The 16385-nt window shown below is 35.2% G+C and overlaps 1 pseudogene; it reads left to right on the forward strand.

Moving 5' to 3' along the window:
* The first annotated feature begins 1632 nt into the window (after positions 1 to 1632).
* Positions 1633 to 13310, forward strand: LOC128658232 (zinc finger MYM-type protein 6-like; annotated as a pseudogene).
* Positions 13311 to 16385: the final 3075 nt, after the last annotated feature.

Below are 16385 nucleotides of genomic sequence, written 5' to 3' on the forward strand. Positions count from 1 at the left end.
CTTGATTCAACACTGAGATCGATGTATGAATAATTCCTGCGTGCCCCTTTGTTTCTTTTTTGCTCCCACCATAGCCCTATTAAACACAAAAAGTGGGGATAACAACTAAGTGCTTAGGAGCTTCTTCAAAAAGACAAGTTTCACGTTCCAGAACGGATATAAAACAAGACGGATTAACATTTCATAGGATCCAGAGCTGCTGATAAAACAAACCTGCTAAAAAATCTGGACAGATTATTGGACACTGGACATTCGCAAGTATTGCTACTAACTATCACATAATCAACTACACTTTGATATAACTATAAAATTGGATACATTTTTCAAATTCGCTGTGTCTAAACATACTACAGAGATTGGAGGAAATATAATAGTCAGGTGACGTGACGTCACACCTCACGATCCATCACTCACAGTTACTCCTAACGGCTGAACAGATCAGACGCCTCCACCTAATACTGTGACCAAACATCTCATTGTTTAATCAAAATACTGGTAACATTTAGCCGAGTTAAGTTTACTGTGCTAAGAGCCTTTTACCTTTATCAAGTTTGTTCATATATATTTTTACGGTACAATCAGGGAATTTTTATAAATTTTATATCGGCCGTTTTTTTCCTGTTTTTTAATATGATCAGTATGTTTTACTGTTTTTGATGCCGGCATCTTATGTAATTGTGTATATACTAACATATTTTGTATGTGTTAACAAGTTATTCATCTAAATTGTTATATAAATTCTTTTTTAGTATCATTGGGTCCTCTTGTTATTTCATTTTATCTATATAATAATCTGGTTGGCTCTATTTTGCGTGAGCGCTTATCCCACACCATTTCTCACCTCTTTGTCTAACAGTCTGTAATTGGAGATTTTATCAGACCACATTAGGGATTTAAGCACAAAAACCTTTTCTCTGACTAGCACTCACACCACCCTTTGTTTGTCTGTTTATCCTATAAATCTCTAGGTGTTTGAAGTAGCTTGTCACTCACTAAGAAAAACATTTTAAACACATTAAGATTTATATTTTAAAAAATTGTTCACAATATATACTTTTTATATATTCATTTATATATGATTTTCTAAACACTGCATTTGCAGGCACATTTTTTCTGAAATATAAAAAACTTTTTTATTCACAAATAATGGAACTATTCTCCTTTAGAGAAAATATGTTATCAGAAATCCAAACCAATAATTTTGAAACACTAGAATCACCACCATTGGATGATATTAATTTACACAACACCTGTAAGGAATTAGAAGATACACTCCTAAAGGAAATTAAATATTCAGTTGAATTATCATACACCCAGAAATATATAGAGTCAAAAATGGTTCCTAGAGGACTAAGACTAAAAAAAGATTGTACTTTTGAATTGAATGAAGATTTAGCAACTGAGTGGTATAGCACTTTAGAAAATGCATCACTAGATCTGTTAAAAATATTAATTAAATCAAGAAATCGTTCTCTAACTTTAATAAAAAATGACATTGATACATTTAAAGATAAACTAAAACCGTTTACTAACGACAAAGAATATATAAATAAACAACAAATCATGATTAAAAATATCATGGAATTTAAACAAATGTTACAAACAGGTAAAAATAATAAATTTAAAAGAGACATGGATGATTATAAAATTGCTAATAAACCTGAGAATAGTCAAATAACCACAGAAATAGAAGAAGATGAAAATGACATTATTCCATGCTCATCATCCACAATAGATCAGACAACAAAATCCTTCACTAATAAAGACCCACAAAACACTCAAATCAATGCATCCATTTTTAGTAAACATAAAATAATAAAAGAAAATAAAACAACATCCAATAAAGAATGTACTAACACATATACTGACAATAATTATAACTACAATAGAAATCATAATTTTCAAAACAAACCTCACCCTCAAAGGAATCAATTCATATCTGATAACAATAGAGGCACTAATAATAATTTCTATACATCAAATAGAAATCACTATAATGATAGAAATGATTATGATTACAGATCCAATCAGCAACAATATGATCAAAAATTTAGAAATAACCAATATCAGGATAGAGCTCATTACAATAGATCATATTCAAATATGCACTACAGATCCTATCACAATAGATATCGTGATTCAGGAAACTCATCTTCCAATAATTATAGAGAAAGAACAAATACTCACAATTGGAGAATTCCCTTATCAAATAGTTTTGAACCTTTGTCAGACATCCATGATAATTCTGAGAATGTTCCTTTCCAAAAAACAAATAGTCATTTTTTAGGACACACTCCACAACATACAGGACATCAAAAAAACACAGTAAGAACACAAAACTCCATTTGGGGAACACCAAAAGGAAAAAGAGAAAGAGAGGGAGAAGAGGGAGAAAACCCACAAAAAAGACTAAGATAATTATTCCAAAAACTGATCAGAATACTGGTATATTCAATTTGAGTAAATATAAATTAAATATGGAGGAAGAAAGAGTTCTAAAGAAAGGTTTAACCTTTGCACCAATGTGCAAAATGAACAAATTCGAAACATTAATAAACGTAAATCAGTTTGTTCGCAAATTAACTTTGAAAAAATACTTCCTAACTACTCCACTCACTAGAACACAAAACACACATAGCAAATATATACATTCTAATCTAAAAGAGAAATCAACCTTCTACCCTATGCAAGAAAAGGGAGACTTTATCAAAAATTTTGAAATAAATGTTAAAGAAGATTTAGAGAAATTAGAAATCAACAACAAAATAAAAGACAATCTGAAACCGAATGAACGTAAAACATTAAAATCATTACAAAATAATAAAGAGATTATAATAAAACCCGCCGATAAAGGCGGGGGTATTGTAATTATGGATGTACAATACTACCTGGAAGAATCATATAGGCTTCTACATGACAACACAACTTATACTAGTCTTATAAACAATCCAATAGAAACTCAGAAGAAGAAACTTAATTTGCTACTAGATAAGGCAAAAACATCAGGAGTGATTACAGATTCAGAATATAACTTTCTTAAGGTTAATTTTCCAAAAAACCCAACATTTTATTTTCTGCCAAAAATTCATAAACATCTCACCAAACCCCCTGGATGCCCCATCATATCTGGTATAGAATCAATATCCTCCAACCTTTCCCAATACGTTGATCATTACCTTCAAAATTATGTTACACAGTTACCATCACATTTAAAAGATTCCACTAATTTTTTAAATATATTAAACGAAATCAAATGGCAAAATAATTATATAATGGTCACTTGTGACGTTAATTCGTTATACACAAACATTAACCATAATTTAGGGCTCAAAGCAATTGCACACTATCTGAATAATGATCCCAATCTATTATATGAACAAAACAAATTTATTTTAGATAGCATTGAGTTTATTTTAAAAAACAACAGTTTCATGTTTAATGACAAATTTTACCTCCAGACCAGGGGTACCGCTATGGGCACAAGGTTCGCTCCCAGCTATGCGAATCTATTCATGGGATTCTTTGAAGAAACTTTTCTATCCAATGATCTATGGGGAGCGAACCTTGTGCTCTATAAAAGATTTATTGACGATATCTTCCTGGTCTGGAGGGGTGACTATGACATTTTAGAACTATTTCTTGAAGACATGAATACTAATGATGTAGGCCTTACTTTCACTCATGAACATAGTACTAGATCAATACATTTCTTAGATATTGAGGTAGAGATAGTAGAGAACTCAATCAAAACCAAAACCTACTTCAAAACTATAGACTCAAACAACTTCATACATTATCAAAGCTGCCACCTGAATAGGTGGAAGGATAACATTCCAAAAAGCCAGATGTTAAGAGTTAGAAAAAATTGCTCAGACATAGAATCTTATGATTCACAATGTAATATTTTACTAAATAGATTCACAGACAAAGGTTATAATCAGAAAAAAATCCTAGGCACCATAACTTCTGTAAGAAAAACTGATAGATCTATTTTATTACAAAAACAACCAAACAAAAGAAAAAATGTATATACAAATAATTCAATGCCTTCTAATGGCCATAATTTTATTCCCTTTATAACTGAATATAAGTCAAATCACAAAGAAATAAAAACCATCCTCCAAAAACACTGGCACTATATTAAAAAGGATCCCATATTAGGAACTACAGTTAAAAATCACCCAGATCTTATCTTTAAAAAGCTAAAAATCTCAAAAGCTATTTGTCACCAAGTGAATTCAGAATAAAAAACGATTATTCAAAAGATATGAATCTAAAGAAAGAACAAATTTTTGGATTCTATCCATGCCACAAGTGTAAATCCTGTAAATATAGTAGTAAAATCAAAAAGATAACATTTATTAACCAACAGGCCACATTCACAATTAAGGATACTATAATATGCAATGATTCAAATATAATTTACTGCATAAGATGCTTGTGTAATTTATTTTATATAGGTCAAACCAGTCGCACATTCAAAGATAGGATGAGAGAACATATCTGGAATATAGAACATAAAACCACAAAAACCATACTTTATAAACATTTCACTGAAATACATCATGGAGACCTTAACTGTTTTCAATGTTGGGGAATGAAAAAAATTAGACCTAACAATAGAGGGGGAAATATAGAAAAGGTACTCCTAAAAAAAGAAGCAGAACTCATATTCGAATATAAAACAGTACACCCAATGGGATTAATAGTTCCTTTGACCTCAATTCTATCTTATAACCAGTTACCAGATTAACCCCTTAATGACCGAGGACGTGCAGGGTACGTCCTCAAAAAAAAGGCAGTTAACGCCTGAGGACGTACCCTGCACGTCCTCGGTGTGGAAAGCAGCTGGAAGCGATCCTGCTCGCTTCCAGCTGCTTTCCGGTTATTGCAGTGATGCCTCGATATGGAGGCATCCTGCAATAACGCTAGATGGCCATCCGATGCAGAGAGAGCCACTCTGTGGCCCTCTCTGCACCGGACATCGATGGCCGGTATCGTTGGTGGGTGGGAGCCGACTTGGGAGGCGGGTGGGCGGCCATCGATGGGCCGGGTAATGTAGAGGGGGGCGGGATCGGGGGCAGAGCCGATGGGGGCGCGCACGGGCGCGCGTGCACGGGGGCGGCGGGCGGGCGCATGCACGGGGCGGGAGCGGGTGGGAACGCTACACTACAGAAAATATAACTGTATAAAAGTTTGAGAAAGGGGTATTTTAATGGGAAAAAAAATATAAATCGAAGGTATCTAGGAGGGGGTGGGGGGTTGGTCTTTGGTGGGGCAGGGTGCTACACTACAGAAAAGGGGAAAAATTTAAAAATCACCAATTTTATTCTAAACTGGGTACTGGCAGACAGCTGCCAGTACCCAAGATGGCGGCCATTAAGACAGAGGGGGAGAGTTAGAGAGCTGTTTGGTGGGGGATCAGTCAGTTTGGGGGCTAAAGGGGGGTCCTACAGAGCAGCATATGTAAATATGCCTTTTCTTTTTAAAAAAAAAAGCCCAAATATAGCTTTTATTTTAGTACTGGCAGTTTCTGCCAGTACTTAAGATGGAGGGGACAATTGTGGGGTGGGGGAGGGAAGAGAGCTGTTTGGGAGGGATCAGGGGGTCTGATGTTTCAGGTGGGAGGCTAAGCTCTACACTAAAGCTAAAATTAACCCTGCAAGCTCCCTACAAGCTACCTAATTAACCCCTTCACTGCTAGCCATAATACGTGTGATGCGCATTTAGCGGCCTAAGTACCAAAAAGCAACGCCAAAGCCATATGTGTCTGCTATTTCTGAACAAAGGGGATCACAGAGAAAAATTTACAACCATTTATGTCATAATTGCACAAGCTGTTTGTAAATAATTTCAGTGAGAAACAAAAAGTTTGTGAAAAAGGGAACTTTTTTTTTTATTTGATCGCATTTGGCGGTGAAATAGTGGCATGAAATATACCAAAATGGGCCTAGATCAATACTTTGGGTTGTCTGCTACACTAGAATAAAGCTAAAATTAACCCTACAAGCTCCCTACAAGCTCCCTAATTAACCCCTGCACTGCTGGGCATAATACACGTGTGGTGCGCAGCGGCATTTAGCGGCCTTCTAATTACCAAAAAGCAATGCCAAAGCCATATATGTCTGCTATTTCTGAACAAAGGGGATCCCAGAGAAAAATTTACAACCATTTATGCCATAATTGCACAAGCTGTTTGTAAATAATTTCAGTGAGAAACCGAAAGTTTGTGAAAAAGTGAACGATTTTTTGTATTTGATCGCATTTGGCGGTGAAATGGTGGCATGAAATATACCAAAATTGGCCTAGATCAATACTTTGGGATGTCTTCTAAAAAAAAATATATACATGTCAAGGCATATTCAGGGATTCCTGAAAGATATCAGTGTCCCAATGTAACTAGCGCTAATCTTGAATAAAATGGTTTGGAAATAGCAAAGTGCTACTTGTATTTATGGCCCTATAGCTTGCAAAAAAAGCAAAGAACATGTAAACATTGGTTATTTCTAAACTCAGGACAAAATTTAGAAAATATTTAGCATGGGTGTTTTTTGGTGGTTGTAGATGTGTAACAGATTTTGGGGGTCAAAGTTAGAAAAAGTGTGTTTTTTCCATTTTTTTCTCATATTTTATAATTTTTTTTACAATAAATTATAAGATATGATGAAAATAATGGTATCTTTGGAAAGTCCATTTAATGGCGAGAAAAACGGTATATAATATGTGTGGGTACAGTAAATGAGCAAGAGGAAAATTACAGCTAAACACAAACACTGCAAAAATGTAAAAATAGCCTTGGTCCCAAACGGACAGAAAATGGAAAAGTGCTGTGGTCATTAAGGGGTTAAACAAAATAGTTGAACATACACTTTAACTACATCTGTTATATAAAATACTATTTCGATAACAATCGAATTCATATATCATCGAAATAAACATAAACGAGACCGTACAATAGCTTCCTTTAAAGCTATATATACACATCACATTATTATTTTATATTATATCTCCCCCTCACTCTCTAGTATATAGGTAGTTGATTTTTTATACACTTGAGCGCTTACCACTACGAGAGAACAACCTGATATTACAACTTTGCAAGATTATTATAATAAAATGAAAAAAACTATTGGAGCAATGTATATCCATATATATATAAATCATTTTTAGGTAAAACCAAAATTGTAATAAAATTCTTCTAGTGAAATTCTGAGATATAGGCAACTATAACTTCATGCTTATTTTCACATTCTCACATATAGTTTACATGACATTGAACATGAAACGATGGATTGTTTTTTTAATTTAAATTTAAACATCAATTTAATATACCATGTTTTATTTATGTATTTAACTTTAATGGCATTCACTCCAAAAATACCCAATGGGTTAAATTAGATGGAATATTGTTTTCAAAAATTTAAACACTTATCTAATGCACCCCATTTATCTATGTACTTAACCTCAAGACATTTACCTTAAAAACATTGAATGGTTAATTTAGACTATCCTCTGACAACACCTGTCATTAATTACACACTCCCTATAAAAAGGCAGTAACTTTATGTAGTAAGCATCTTGATAAAGGCAGCTAACACTGCCGAAACGCTTAGATTTGCTTACTCCTGTCATTTGAGAATTTATTATTGATAGTGTTACAATCCACAGGTTCATCTCTATCTCTATGATAAATATAGAGAGAAGACATATGAATAATCCCTGTGTGTAACCAATTATCCATTAAGGCTATTGAACTGCTGAATTGTTCTATTGGCACAAAAAACAGGTTCATTTCTATCTCCTTGATTCAACACTGAGATCGATGTATGAATAATTCCTGTGTGCCCCTTTGTTTCTTTTTTGCTCCCACCATAGCCCTATTAAACACAAAAAGTAGGGATAACAACTAAGTGCTTAGGAGCTTCTTCAAAAAGACAAGTTTCACGTTCCAGAACGGATATAAAACAAGACGGATTAACATTTCATAGGATCCAGAGCTGCTGATAAAACAAACCTGCTAAAAAATCTGGACAGATTATTGGACACTGGACATTCGCAAGTATTGCTACTAACTATCACATAATCAACTACACTTTGATATAACTATAAAATTGGATACATTTTTCAAATTCGCTGTGTCTAAACATACTACAGAGATTGGAGGAAATATAATAGTCAGGTGACGTGACGTCACACCTCACGATCCATCACTCACAGTTACTGCTAACGGCTGAACAGATCAGACGCCTCCACCTAATACTGTGACCAAACATCTCATTGTTTAATCAAAATACTGGTAACATTTAGCCGAGTTAAGTTTACTGTGCTAAGAGCCTTTTACCTTTATCAAGTTTGTTCATATATATTTTTACGGTACAATCAGGGAATTTTTATAAATTTTATATCGGCCGTTTTTTCCTGTTTTTTAATATGATCAGTATGTTTTACTGTTTTTGATGCCGGCATCTTATGTAATTGTGTATATACTAACATATTTTGTATGTGTTAACAAGTTATTCATCTAAATTGTTATATAAATTATTTTTTAGTATCATTGGGTCCTCTTGTTATTTCATTTTATCTATATAATAATCTGGTTGGCTCTATTTTGCGTGAGCGCTTATCCCACACCATTTCTCACCTCTTTGGTTATTTAAGATCTAGCACAAAACAATGCAAATTTAAGACAATAGATAATAACAAGTCACAGTCATGTGATCAGGGGGCTGGAAGAAGGTTTCTAGATACAAGGTAATCACAGAGGTAAAAAGTATATTAATATAACTGTGTTGGTTATGCAAAACTGGGGAATGGGTAATAAAGGGATTATCTTTTAAAACAATAACAATTCTATGGTAGACTGTCCCTTTAAGAGGTATTACAAGGCTTGTATTTAGAATGATCAAATACTTAGGAATGGGTTAGCAAGCACTGCAGCCTAAGCCAATGCCAATTTTTATGGAACTTGTCAAGGAGATAGATTTGCTGGCTAGAATTTTTGCTTTTATTTGGTGGTAATTCAATCAGTAGATACAGTTATAAAGTTATCAAGCATCTACAGTGAAACATAGGTGTGCAGTAATGGTAGTACTATAAACACAATAATAATAATATACCCAAAGATGTGATATGTAGATCACACAAGGTAACACATTATAAAAGTATATTCTCTTTATGGTGCATGGCTTCAGCTGCTTTAATCACATTGTAGTTTATTTTCTGCACCTTGCATCCATTATTATATCTACTTCTAATTTAAATATATTCTAAGCTTTTGTTATTGTTGCTATGTAGTATACTGTTTTTCACTTAAACAATTTAAGTTTCCCACATATTTTTTATTTTTTTTGTATAATGAGTTTGCATTTTCAAGTGATAATTGTATTTGGAAGGCTTCATTCCTATGGATTAAAGCTTGGGGCAACCACCATGTTTATAATCTGCCACCTCTCATGGCCTAACTTCCTGTGACACCGATACAATGTGCTGTGACAGTAATTCAAACCCTCACAGCAAAGGAAACTGTTTTAATAGCATTTAAACTATCATATGGTTTACTAAAATGTAGTCCAGGGATATACCCTTTTTTAAAGCCTAAATATATATGTAAAGTATGTATAAGATACACAACTTTTCTGCCAGTGATGTCTAATTAAACTAATTTCTGTTTGCAAAATATTGCATACCATATCATTGCATTCATATTAGGTTGGAAGAATTACCTCAAATCAAAATTTAGTAACATCATAATATGTCGGTGCTAATGTCAGGGTGTTTAGTAACAACATAATATGTCGGTGCTAATGTCAGTGTGTTTAGTAACATCGTAATATGGCAGTGCTAATGTCAGGGTGTTTAGTAACATCATAATATGGCGGTGCTAATGTCAGTGTGTTTAGTAACATCATAATATGGCGGTGCTAATGTCAGTGTGTTTAGTAACATCATAATATGTCGGTGCTAATGTCAGTGTGTTTAGTAACATCATAATATGGCGGTGCTAATGTCAGTGTGTTTAGTAACATCATAATATGGCAGTGCTAATGTCAGTGTGTTTAGTAACATCATAATATGGCGGAGCTAATGTCAGTATGTTTAGTAACATCATAATATGGCGGAGCTAATGTCAGTATGTTTAGTAACATCATAATATGGCGGTGCTAATGTCAGTGTGTTTAGTAACATCATAATATGTCAGCGCTAATGTCAGTGTGTTTAGTAACATCATAATATCGTGGTGTTAATGTCAGTGCGTTTAGTAACATCATAATATGGCGGTGCTAATGTCAGTGTGTTTAGTAACAACATAATATGGCAGTGCTAATGTCAGTGTGTTTAGTAACATCATAATATGGCGGTGATAATGTCAGTGTGTTTAGTAACATTATAATATGGCGGTGCTAATGTCAGTGTGTTTAGTAACATCATAATATCGTGGTGCTAATGTCAGTGTGTTTAGTAACATCATAATATGGCGGTGCTAATGTCAGTGTGTTTAGTAACATCATAATATGGCGGTGCTAATGTCAGTGTGTTTAGTAACAACATAATATGGCGGTGCTAATGTCAGTGTGTTTAGTAACATCATAATATGGCGGTGCTAATGTCAGTGTGTTTAGTAACATCATAATATGGCGGTGCTAATGTCAGTGTGTTTAGTAACATCATAATATGTCGGTGCTAATGTCAGTGTGTTTAGTAACATCATAATATCGTGGTGTTAATGTCAGTGCATTTAGTAACATCATAATATGGCGGTGCTAATGTCAGTGTGTTTAGTAACAACATAATATGGCGGTGCTAATGTCAGTGTGTTTAGTAACAACATAATATGGCGGTGCTAATGTCAGTGTGTTTAGTAACAACATAATATGGCGGTGCTAATGTCAGTGCATTTAGTAACATCATAATATGGCGGTGCTAATGTCAGTGTGTTTAGTAACAACATAATATGGCGGTGCTAATGTCAGTGTGTTTAGTAACATCATAATATGGCGGTGCTAATGTCAGTGTGTTTAGTAACAACATAATATGGTGGTGCTAATGTCAGTGTGTTTAGTAACAACATAATATGGCGGTGCTAATGTCAGTGTGTTTAGTAACATCATAATATGGCGGTGCTAATGTCAGTGTGTTTAGTAACATCATAATATGGCGGTGCTAATGTCAGTGTGTTTAGTAACATCATAATATGGTGGTGCTAATGTCAGTGTGTTTAGTAACATCATAATATGGTGGTGCTAATGTCAGTATGTTTAGAAACATCATAATATGGCGGTGCTAATGTCAGTGTATTTAGTAACATCATAATATTGTGGTGCTAATGTCAGTGTGTTTAGTAACATCATAATATGGCGGTGCTAATGTCAGTGTGTTTAGTAACATCATAATATGGCGGTGATAATGTCAGTGTGTTTAGTAACATCATAATATCGTGGTGCTAATGTCAGTGTGTTTAGTAACATCATAATATGGCGGTGCTAATGTCAGTGTGTTTAGTAACATCATAATATCGTGGTGTTAATGTCAGTGCATTTAGTAACATCATAATATGGCGGTGCTAATGTCAGTGTGTTTAGTAACATTATAATATGGTGGTGCTAATGTCAGTGTGTTTAGTAACATCATAATATGGCGGTGCTAATGTCAGTGTGTTTAGTAACAACATAATATGGCAGTTCTAATTTCAGTGTGTTTAGTAACATCATATTATCGCGGTGCTAATGTCAGTGTGTTTAGTAACATCATAATATCGCGGTCAACAAATGTAATTTTATAAACTAAAGATAGTATTTATTTATATTTTCAGTTTAGGACAAAAATATTTTTCATTATGGATAAGTGGCTCAATGTAGACAGAAGAGGTAAAAATACTGGTGACAATGCGACAGAGTCTTCGCTACCAGGTTGTAGCACACTGAAAGTGACCAGAAAATGAAAATATGATGAATCATTTTTGCAATATGGATTTACTTATAATGATCATGATGGTGTGGGAAAACCTCTTTGCCTAATTTGTAAGGAATTTTTGGCTGCGGAGAGCATAAAACGAGCCAAACTAAAAAGACATCTTTAATACCAAGCATGCAGCGTACTGCAATAAACCAAAGGAATATTTTGAACGCCTTTTAAAATTTTCAAATAAAGAAAAAAAATCTTTTGAGACATTTGTTACTGTCAACGAAAAGTATTTACTTGCATCTTACGAAACTTCTTATTTAATTGCAAAAATTTAAAAACCCTACACAATAGGTGAAGATCTCGTGTTACCTGCTGCTATTAAAATGTCAGAAATAGTTCATGGGAAAAAGTTTGGGGTTGAAATTCGTAAAATTCCTTTATCGAATTATACTGTTTCCAAAAGAATTTCTGAAATTAGTAATGACCAATTCCAGCAGCTTATTACCAGGCTTAAGACAGCCTGAAGTTTGCAATTCAGTTAGATGAAACAACTGATATTTCTAACATGGCACATTTGTTACTTTATGTAAGATATGTTTATGAAGGAAGCATACATGAGGAATTATTATTTTGTTGCCCTTTGGACGGACACACAAGAGGGGAAGATATATATCTTAAAGTAGATGAATTTTTCAAAAAAGAAGGGTTACAGTGGAAAAACTGTGTTGGAGTCTTACAGACGGCGCTGGAGCAATGATGGGCAGAAATGTTGGATTTTTAGCTAAAGTTAAAGCTGGTGGCAATGAACATATCACTTTTACTCACTGCATGATCCATCGGGAGGCACTTGTAGCCAAAAAATTAGCACCAGATTTAGATGTTGTGCTTCGCGATACTATCAAAATCATTAACTTCATTAAAAGCCATGCCCTTAACAGTCGTTTGTTTTCAAACCTCTGCAAAGACATGGGCTCCGATTACAAAAGCTTATTGCTACAGGCAGAGTAAGGTGGCTCTCAAGAGGGCGAAGTTTAAACAGATTATTGAAATTGAAAGATGAAGTTGTTATATTTTTGACTGAGCAGAAATTCAATTTTGTAAAAAATTTTCATGACGACTTATGGCTTTCAAAACTGTGTTATTTGTAGGATATTTTTGAAAAACTCAATGATTTAAACATGTCTCTTCAAGGAAAAAATTGTAACATATTTGTGTTAAAAGATAAAGTTGAAAGTTTTACTAAAAAAGTTAACATATGGAAGAATAGGGTGGAAAAGGGATCTTTAGAAATGTTTACAGCTACAGATGATTTTATAATTGAAAATAACCTTCCCAAAGATTTAATTGCAAGAGTTATAATTGATCATCTGAAGAGCCTGGAGACACAGTTTCAGAAATACTTCTCTTAAAATTTTGATTCACAAAAACAAAGTTGGGTTCAAAAACCATACTCAATGGAAATCGAAAACGTCAGTCATCTGCCATTTAAAGTTCAAGAAGAGTTATCATCAAGTGACACAGGTTTTAAACTTGAGTTTCAGCAAAAATCGTTAACTGAATTTTGGCTTCAGACTAAGACAGAATTTCCAACAATTTCTGAAATGGCACTAGACATACTTCTGCCATTCTGTACTTAGTATTTATGCGAAGCGGCGTTTTCAGCATTGATGAATATAAAAACAAAATATCGATCAACTATGAAAAACGTTGAAGATGCTCTACATCCTGCAGTATCAAATATTCAGCCAAGATTTAATTCTTTATGTAAAAATAAACAAGCACATCCATCTCATTAATATGCAAATTTGATTTTGTCTTTAATAAATGTTAATATTATATGTATTCCAAAGAATTGTTTTAAAATACATTTTGTAATGATTTATTATCAGTAAATGTTTGATTTGTATACCTATTTTATATACCCGGGGACACGTAAAAAATTCTGGGGTCACGAGTGGAAAAAGTTTAAGAAGGGCTGCATTAGAACATTAATATCTTTCAGGAATCTCTGAATATATATATTTTTTAGTAGACATCCCAAAGTATTGATCTAGGCCCATTTTGGTATATTTTATGCCACCATTTCACCGCCAAATGCGATCAAATACAAAAAATCGTTCACTTTTTCACTAATTTTTTCACAAACTTTTGGTTTCTCACTGAAATTATTTACAAACAGCTTGTGCAATTATGGCATAATTGGTTGTAAATTCTTCTCTGGGATCCCCTTTGTTCAGAAATAGCAGACATATATGGCTTTGTCGTTGCTTTTTAGTAATTAGAAGGCCGCTAAATGCCACTGCGCACTACATGTCTATTATGCCCAGCAGTGAAGGGGTTTTTATAGGGAGCATGTAGGGAGCCTTTTGGGGTAATTTTAGCTTTAGTGTAGTGTAGTAGACAACCCCAAGTATTGATCTAGGCCAATTTTGGTATATTTCATGCCACCATTTCACTGCCAAATGCGATCAAATTAAAAAAAACTTTAAATTTTTCACAATTTTAGGTTTCTCACTGAAATCATTTACAAACAGCTTGTGCAATTATGGCACAAATGGTTGTAAATGCTTCTCTGGGATCCCCTTTGTTCAGAAATAGCAGACATATATGGCTTTGGCATAGCTTTTTGGTAATTAGAAGGCCTCTAAATGCCGCTGCACACCACACGTGTATTATGCCCAGCAGTGCAGGGGTTAATTAGGGAGCTTGTAGGGAGCTTGAAGGGTTAATTTTAGCTTTAGTGTAGTGTAGTAGACAACCCAAAGTATTGATCTAGGCCCATTTTGGTATATTTCATGCCACCATTTCACCGCCAAATGCGATCAAATTAAAAAAAAACGTTCCCTTTTTCACAAACCTTAGGTTTCTCACTGAAATTATTTACAAACAGCTTGTGCAATTATGGCACAAATGGTTGTAAATGCTTCTCTGGGATCCCCTGTGTTCAGAAATAGCAGACATATATGGCTTTGGCGTTGCTTTTTGGTAATTAGAAGGCCGCCAAATGCCGCTGCGCATCACATGTGTATTATGGCTACCAGTGAAGAGGTTAATTATGTAGCTTGTAGGGAGCTTGCAGGGTTAATGTTAGCTTTAGTGTAGAGCTCAGCCTCCCATCTGAAACATCAGACCCCCTGATCCCTCCCAAACTGCTCTCTTCCCTCCCCCACCCCACAATTGTCCCTGCCATCTTCAGTACTGGCAGAAACTCTGCCAGTACTAAAAATAAAAGCTATATTTGGGCTTTTTTTGTTTGTTTGTTTAGCATATTTACATATGCTGTTGTGTAGGATCCCCCCTTAGCCCCCAACCTCACTGATCCCCCACCAAACAGCTCTCTAACCCTCCCCCTCTGCCTTAATGGGCGCCATCTTGGGTACTGGCAGCTGTCTGCCAGTACCCAGTTTAGTAAAAAAAAGTATGTTTTCTTTTTTTTAAATTGCCCTTTTCTGTAGTGTAGCTTCCCCACCCCCCAAGAACAACCCCCCAGATCCCTTAGATGCTTATTTCAATTTTCAAATAACTTTTTTTTTTTTGCACTTTTATCAACTTTGTTTTTCTGTAGTGTAGCGGTTCCCTCCCGCTCCCGCCCCATGCACGCGCCCGCCCGCCGCCCCCGGTGCACGTGTGCGCCCGTGCGCGCCCCCGTCTGTCCCGCCCCCGATCCCGCCCCCCTCCACTTCACTCGGCCCATCGATGGCGGCCCACCCGCCTCCCAGACTGGCTCCCACCCACCAACGATACCGGCCATCGATGTCCGGTGCAGAGAGGGTCACAGAGTGGCTCTCTCTGCATCGGATGACCAAAGAGGGTTATTGCAGGATGCCTCGATATTGAAGCATCACTGCAATAACCAGAAAGCAGCTGGAAGCGAGCAGGATCGCTTCCAGCTGCTTTCCAGACCAAGGACGTACGCCATACGTCCTCGGTCATTAACTGTATTTTTTTTTGAGGACGTATGGCGTACGTCCTTGGTCGTTAAGGGGTTAATGAAATTAGATGGGTTTGCGAGTATAATTTAAAGTTTATTAACAAGTCCAAGGATGTTAAAATTTCAACCAGGAGAGTATTTGTAATTAATTTAAGTTTAAAACCTGAAATAGAAATTAAGTTAATATGTGTAAAAAAGATTTGTATATATGTATATGTATGAAGTTTGTTGTATGGTCTTATATCACACTTGTAGGGTATATTGAATTGTACCCAATAAGAAAGCCAGTGAGGGTTTTTAAGTGAGGTGGATATCCCATCTAGTTATAAGAATACTGTTTACCCTCTTGAAAAAGTCTGCACGCTAGCAGACGAAACGCCTAGAGGATCATCAAGGCCTGTTTTTGGACGTTTGAAGCACCCGTAGCTCTGGAGGTGGAGTATCCAACAGTCACTGTCAGGAAGGAACACGGAAAGCTATACCGCAGAGGAGCTGGGATCGGTTAAAGTTTACAACAGTGAACATTAAGTACCCGAAAAAGGGAACTTTTTTA

The sequence above is a fragment of the Bombina bombina genome, chromosome 4 (assembly GCF_027579735.1).
Source record: "Bombina bombina isolate aBomBom1 chromosome 4, aBomBom1.pri, whole genome shotgun sequence".
In the NCBI taxonomy this organism is placed as follows: Eukaryota; Metazoa; Chordata; class Amphibia; order Anura; family Bombinatoridae; genus Bombina; species Bombina bombina.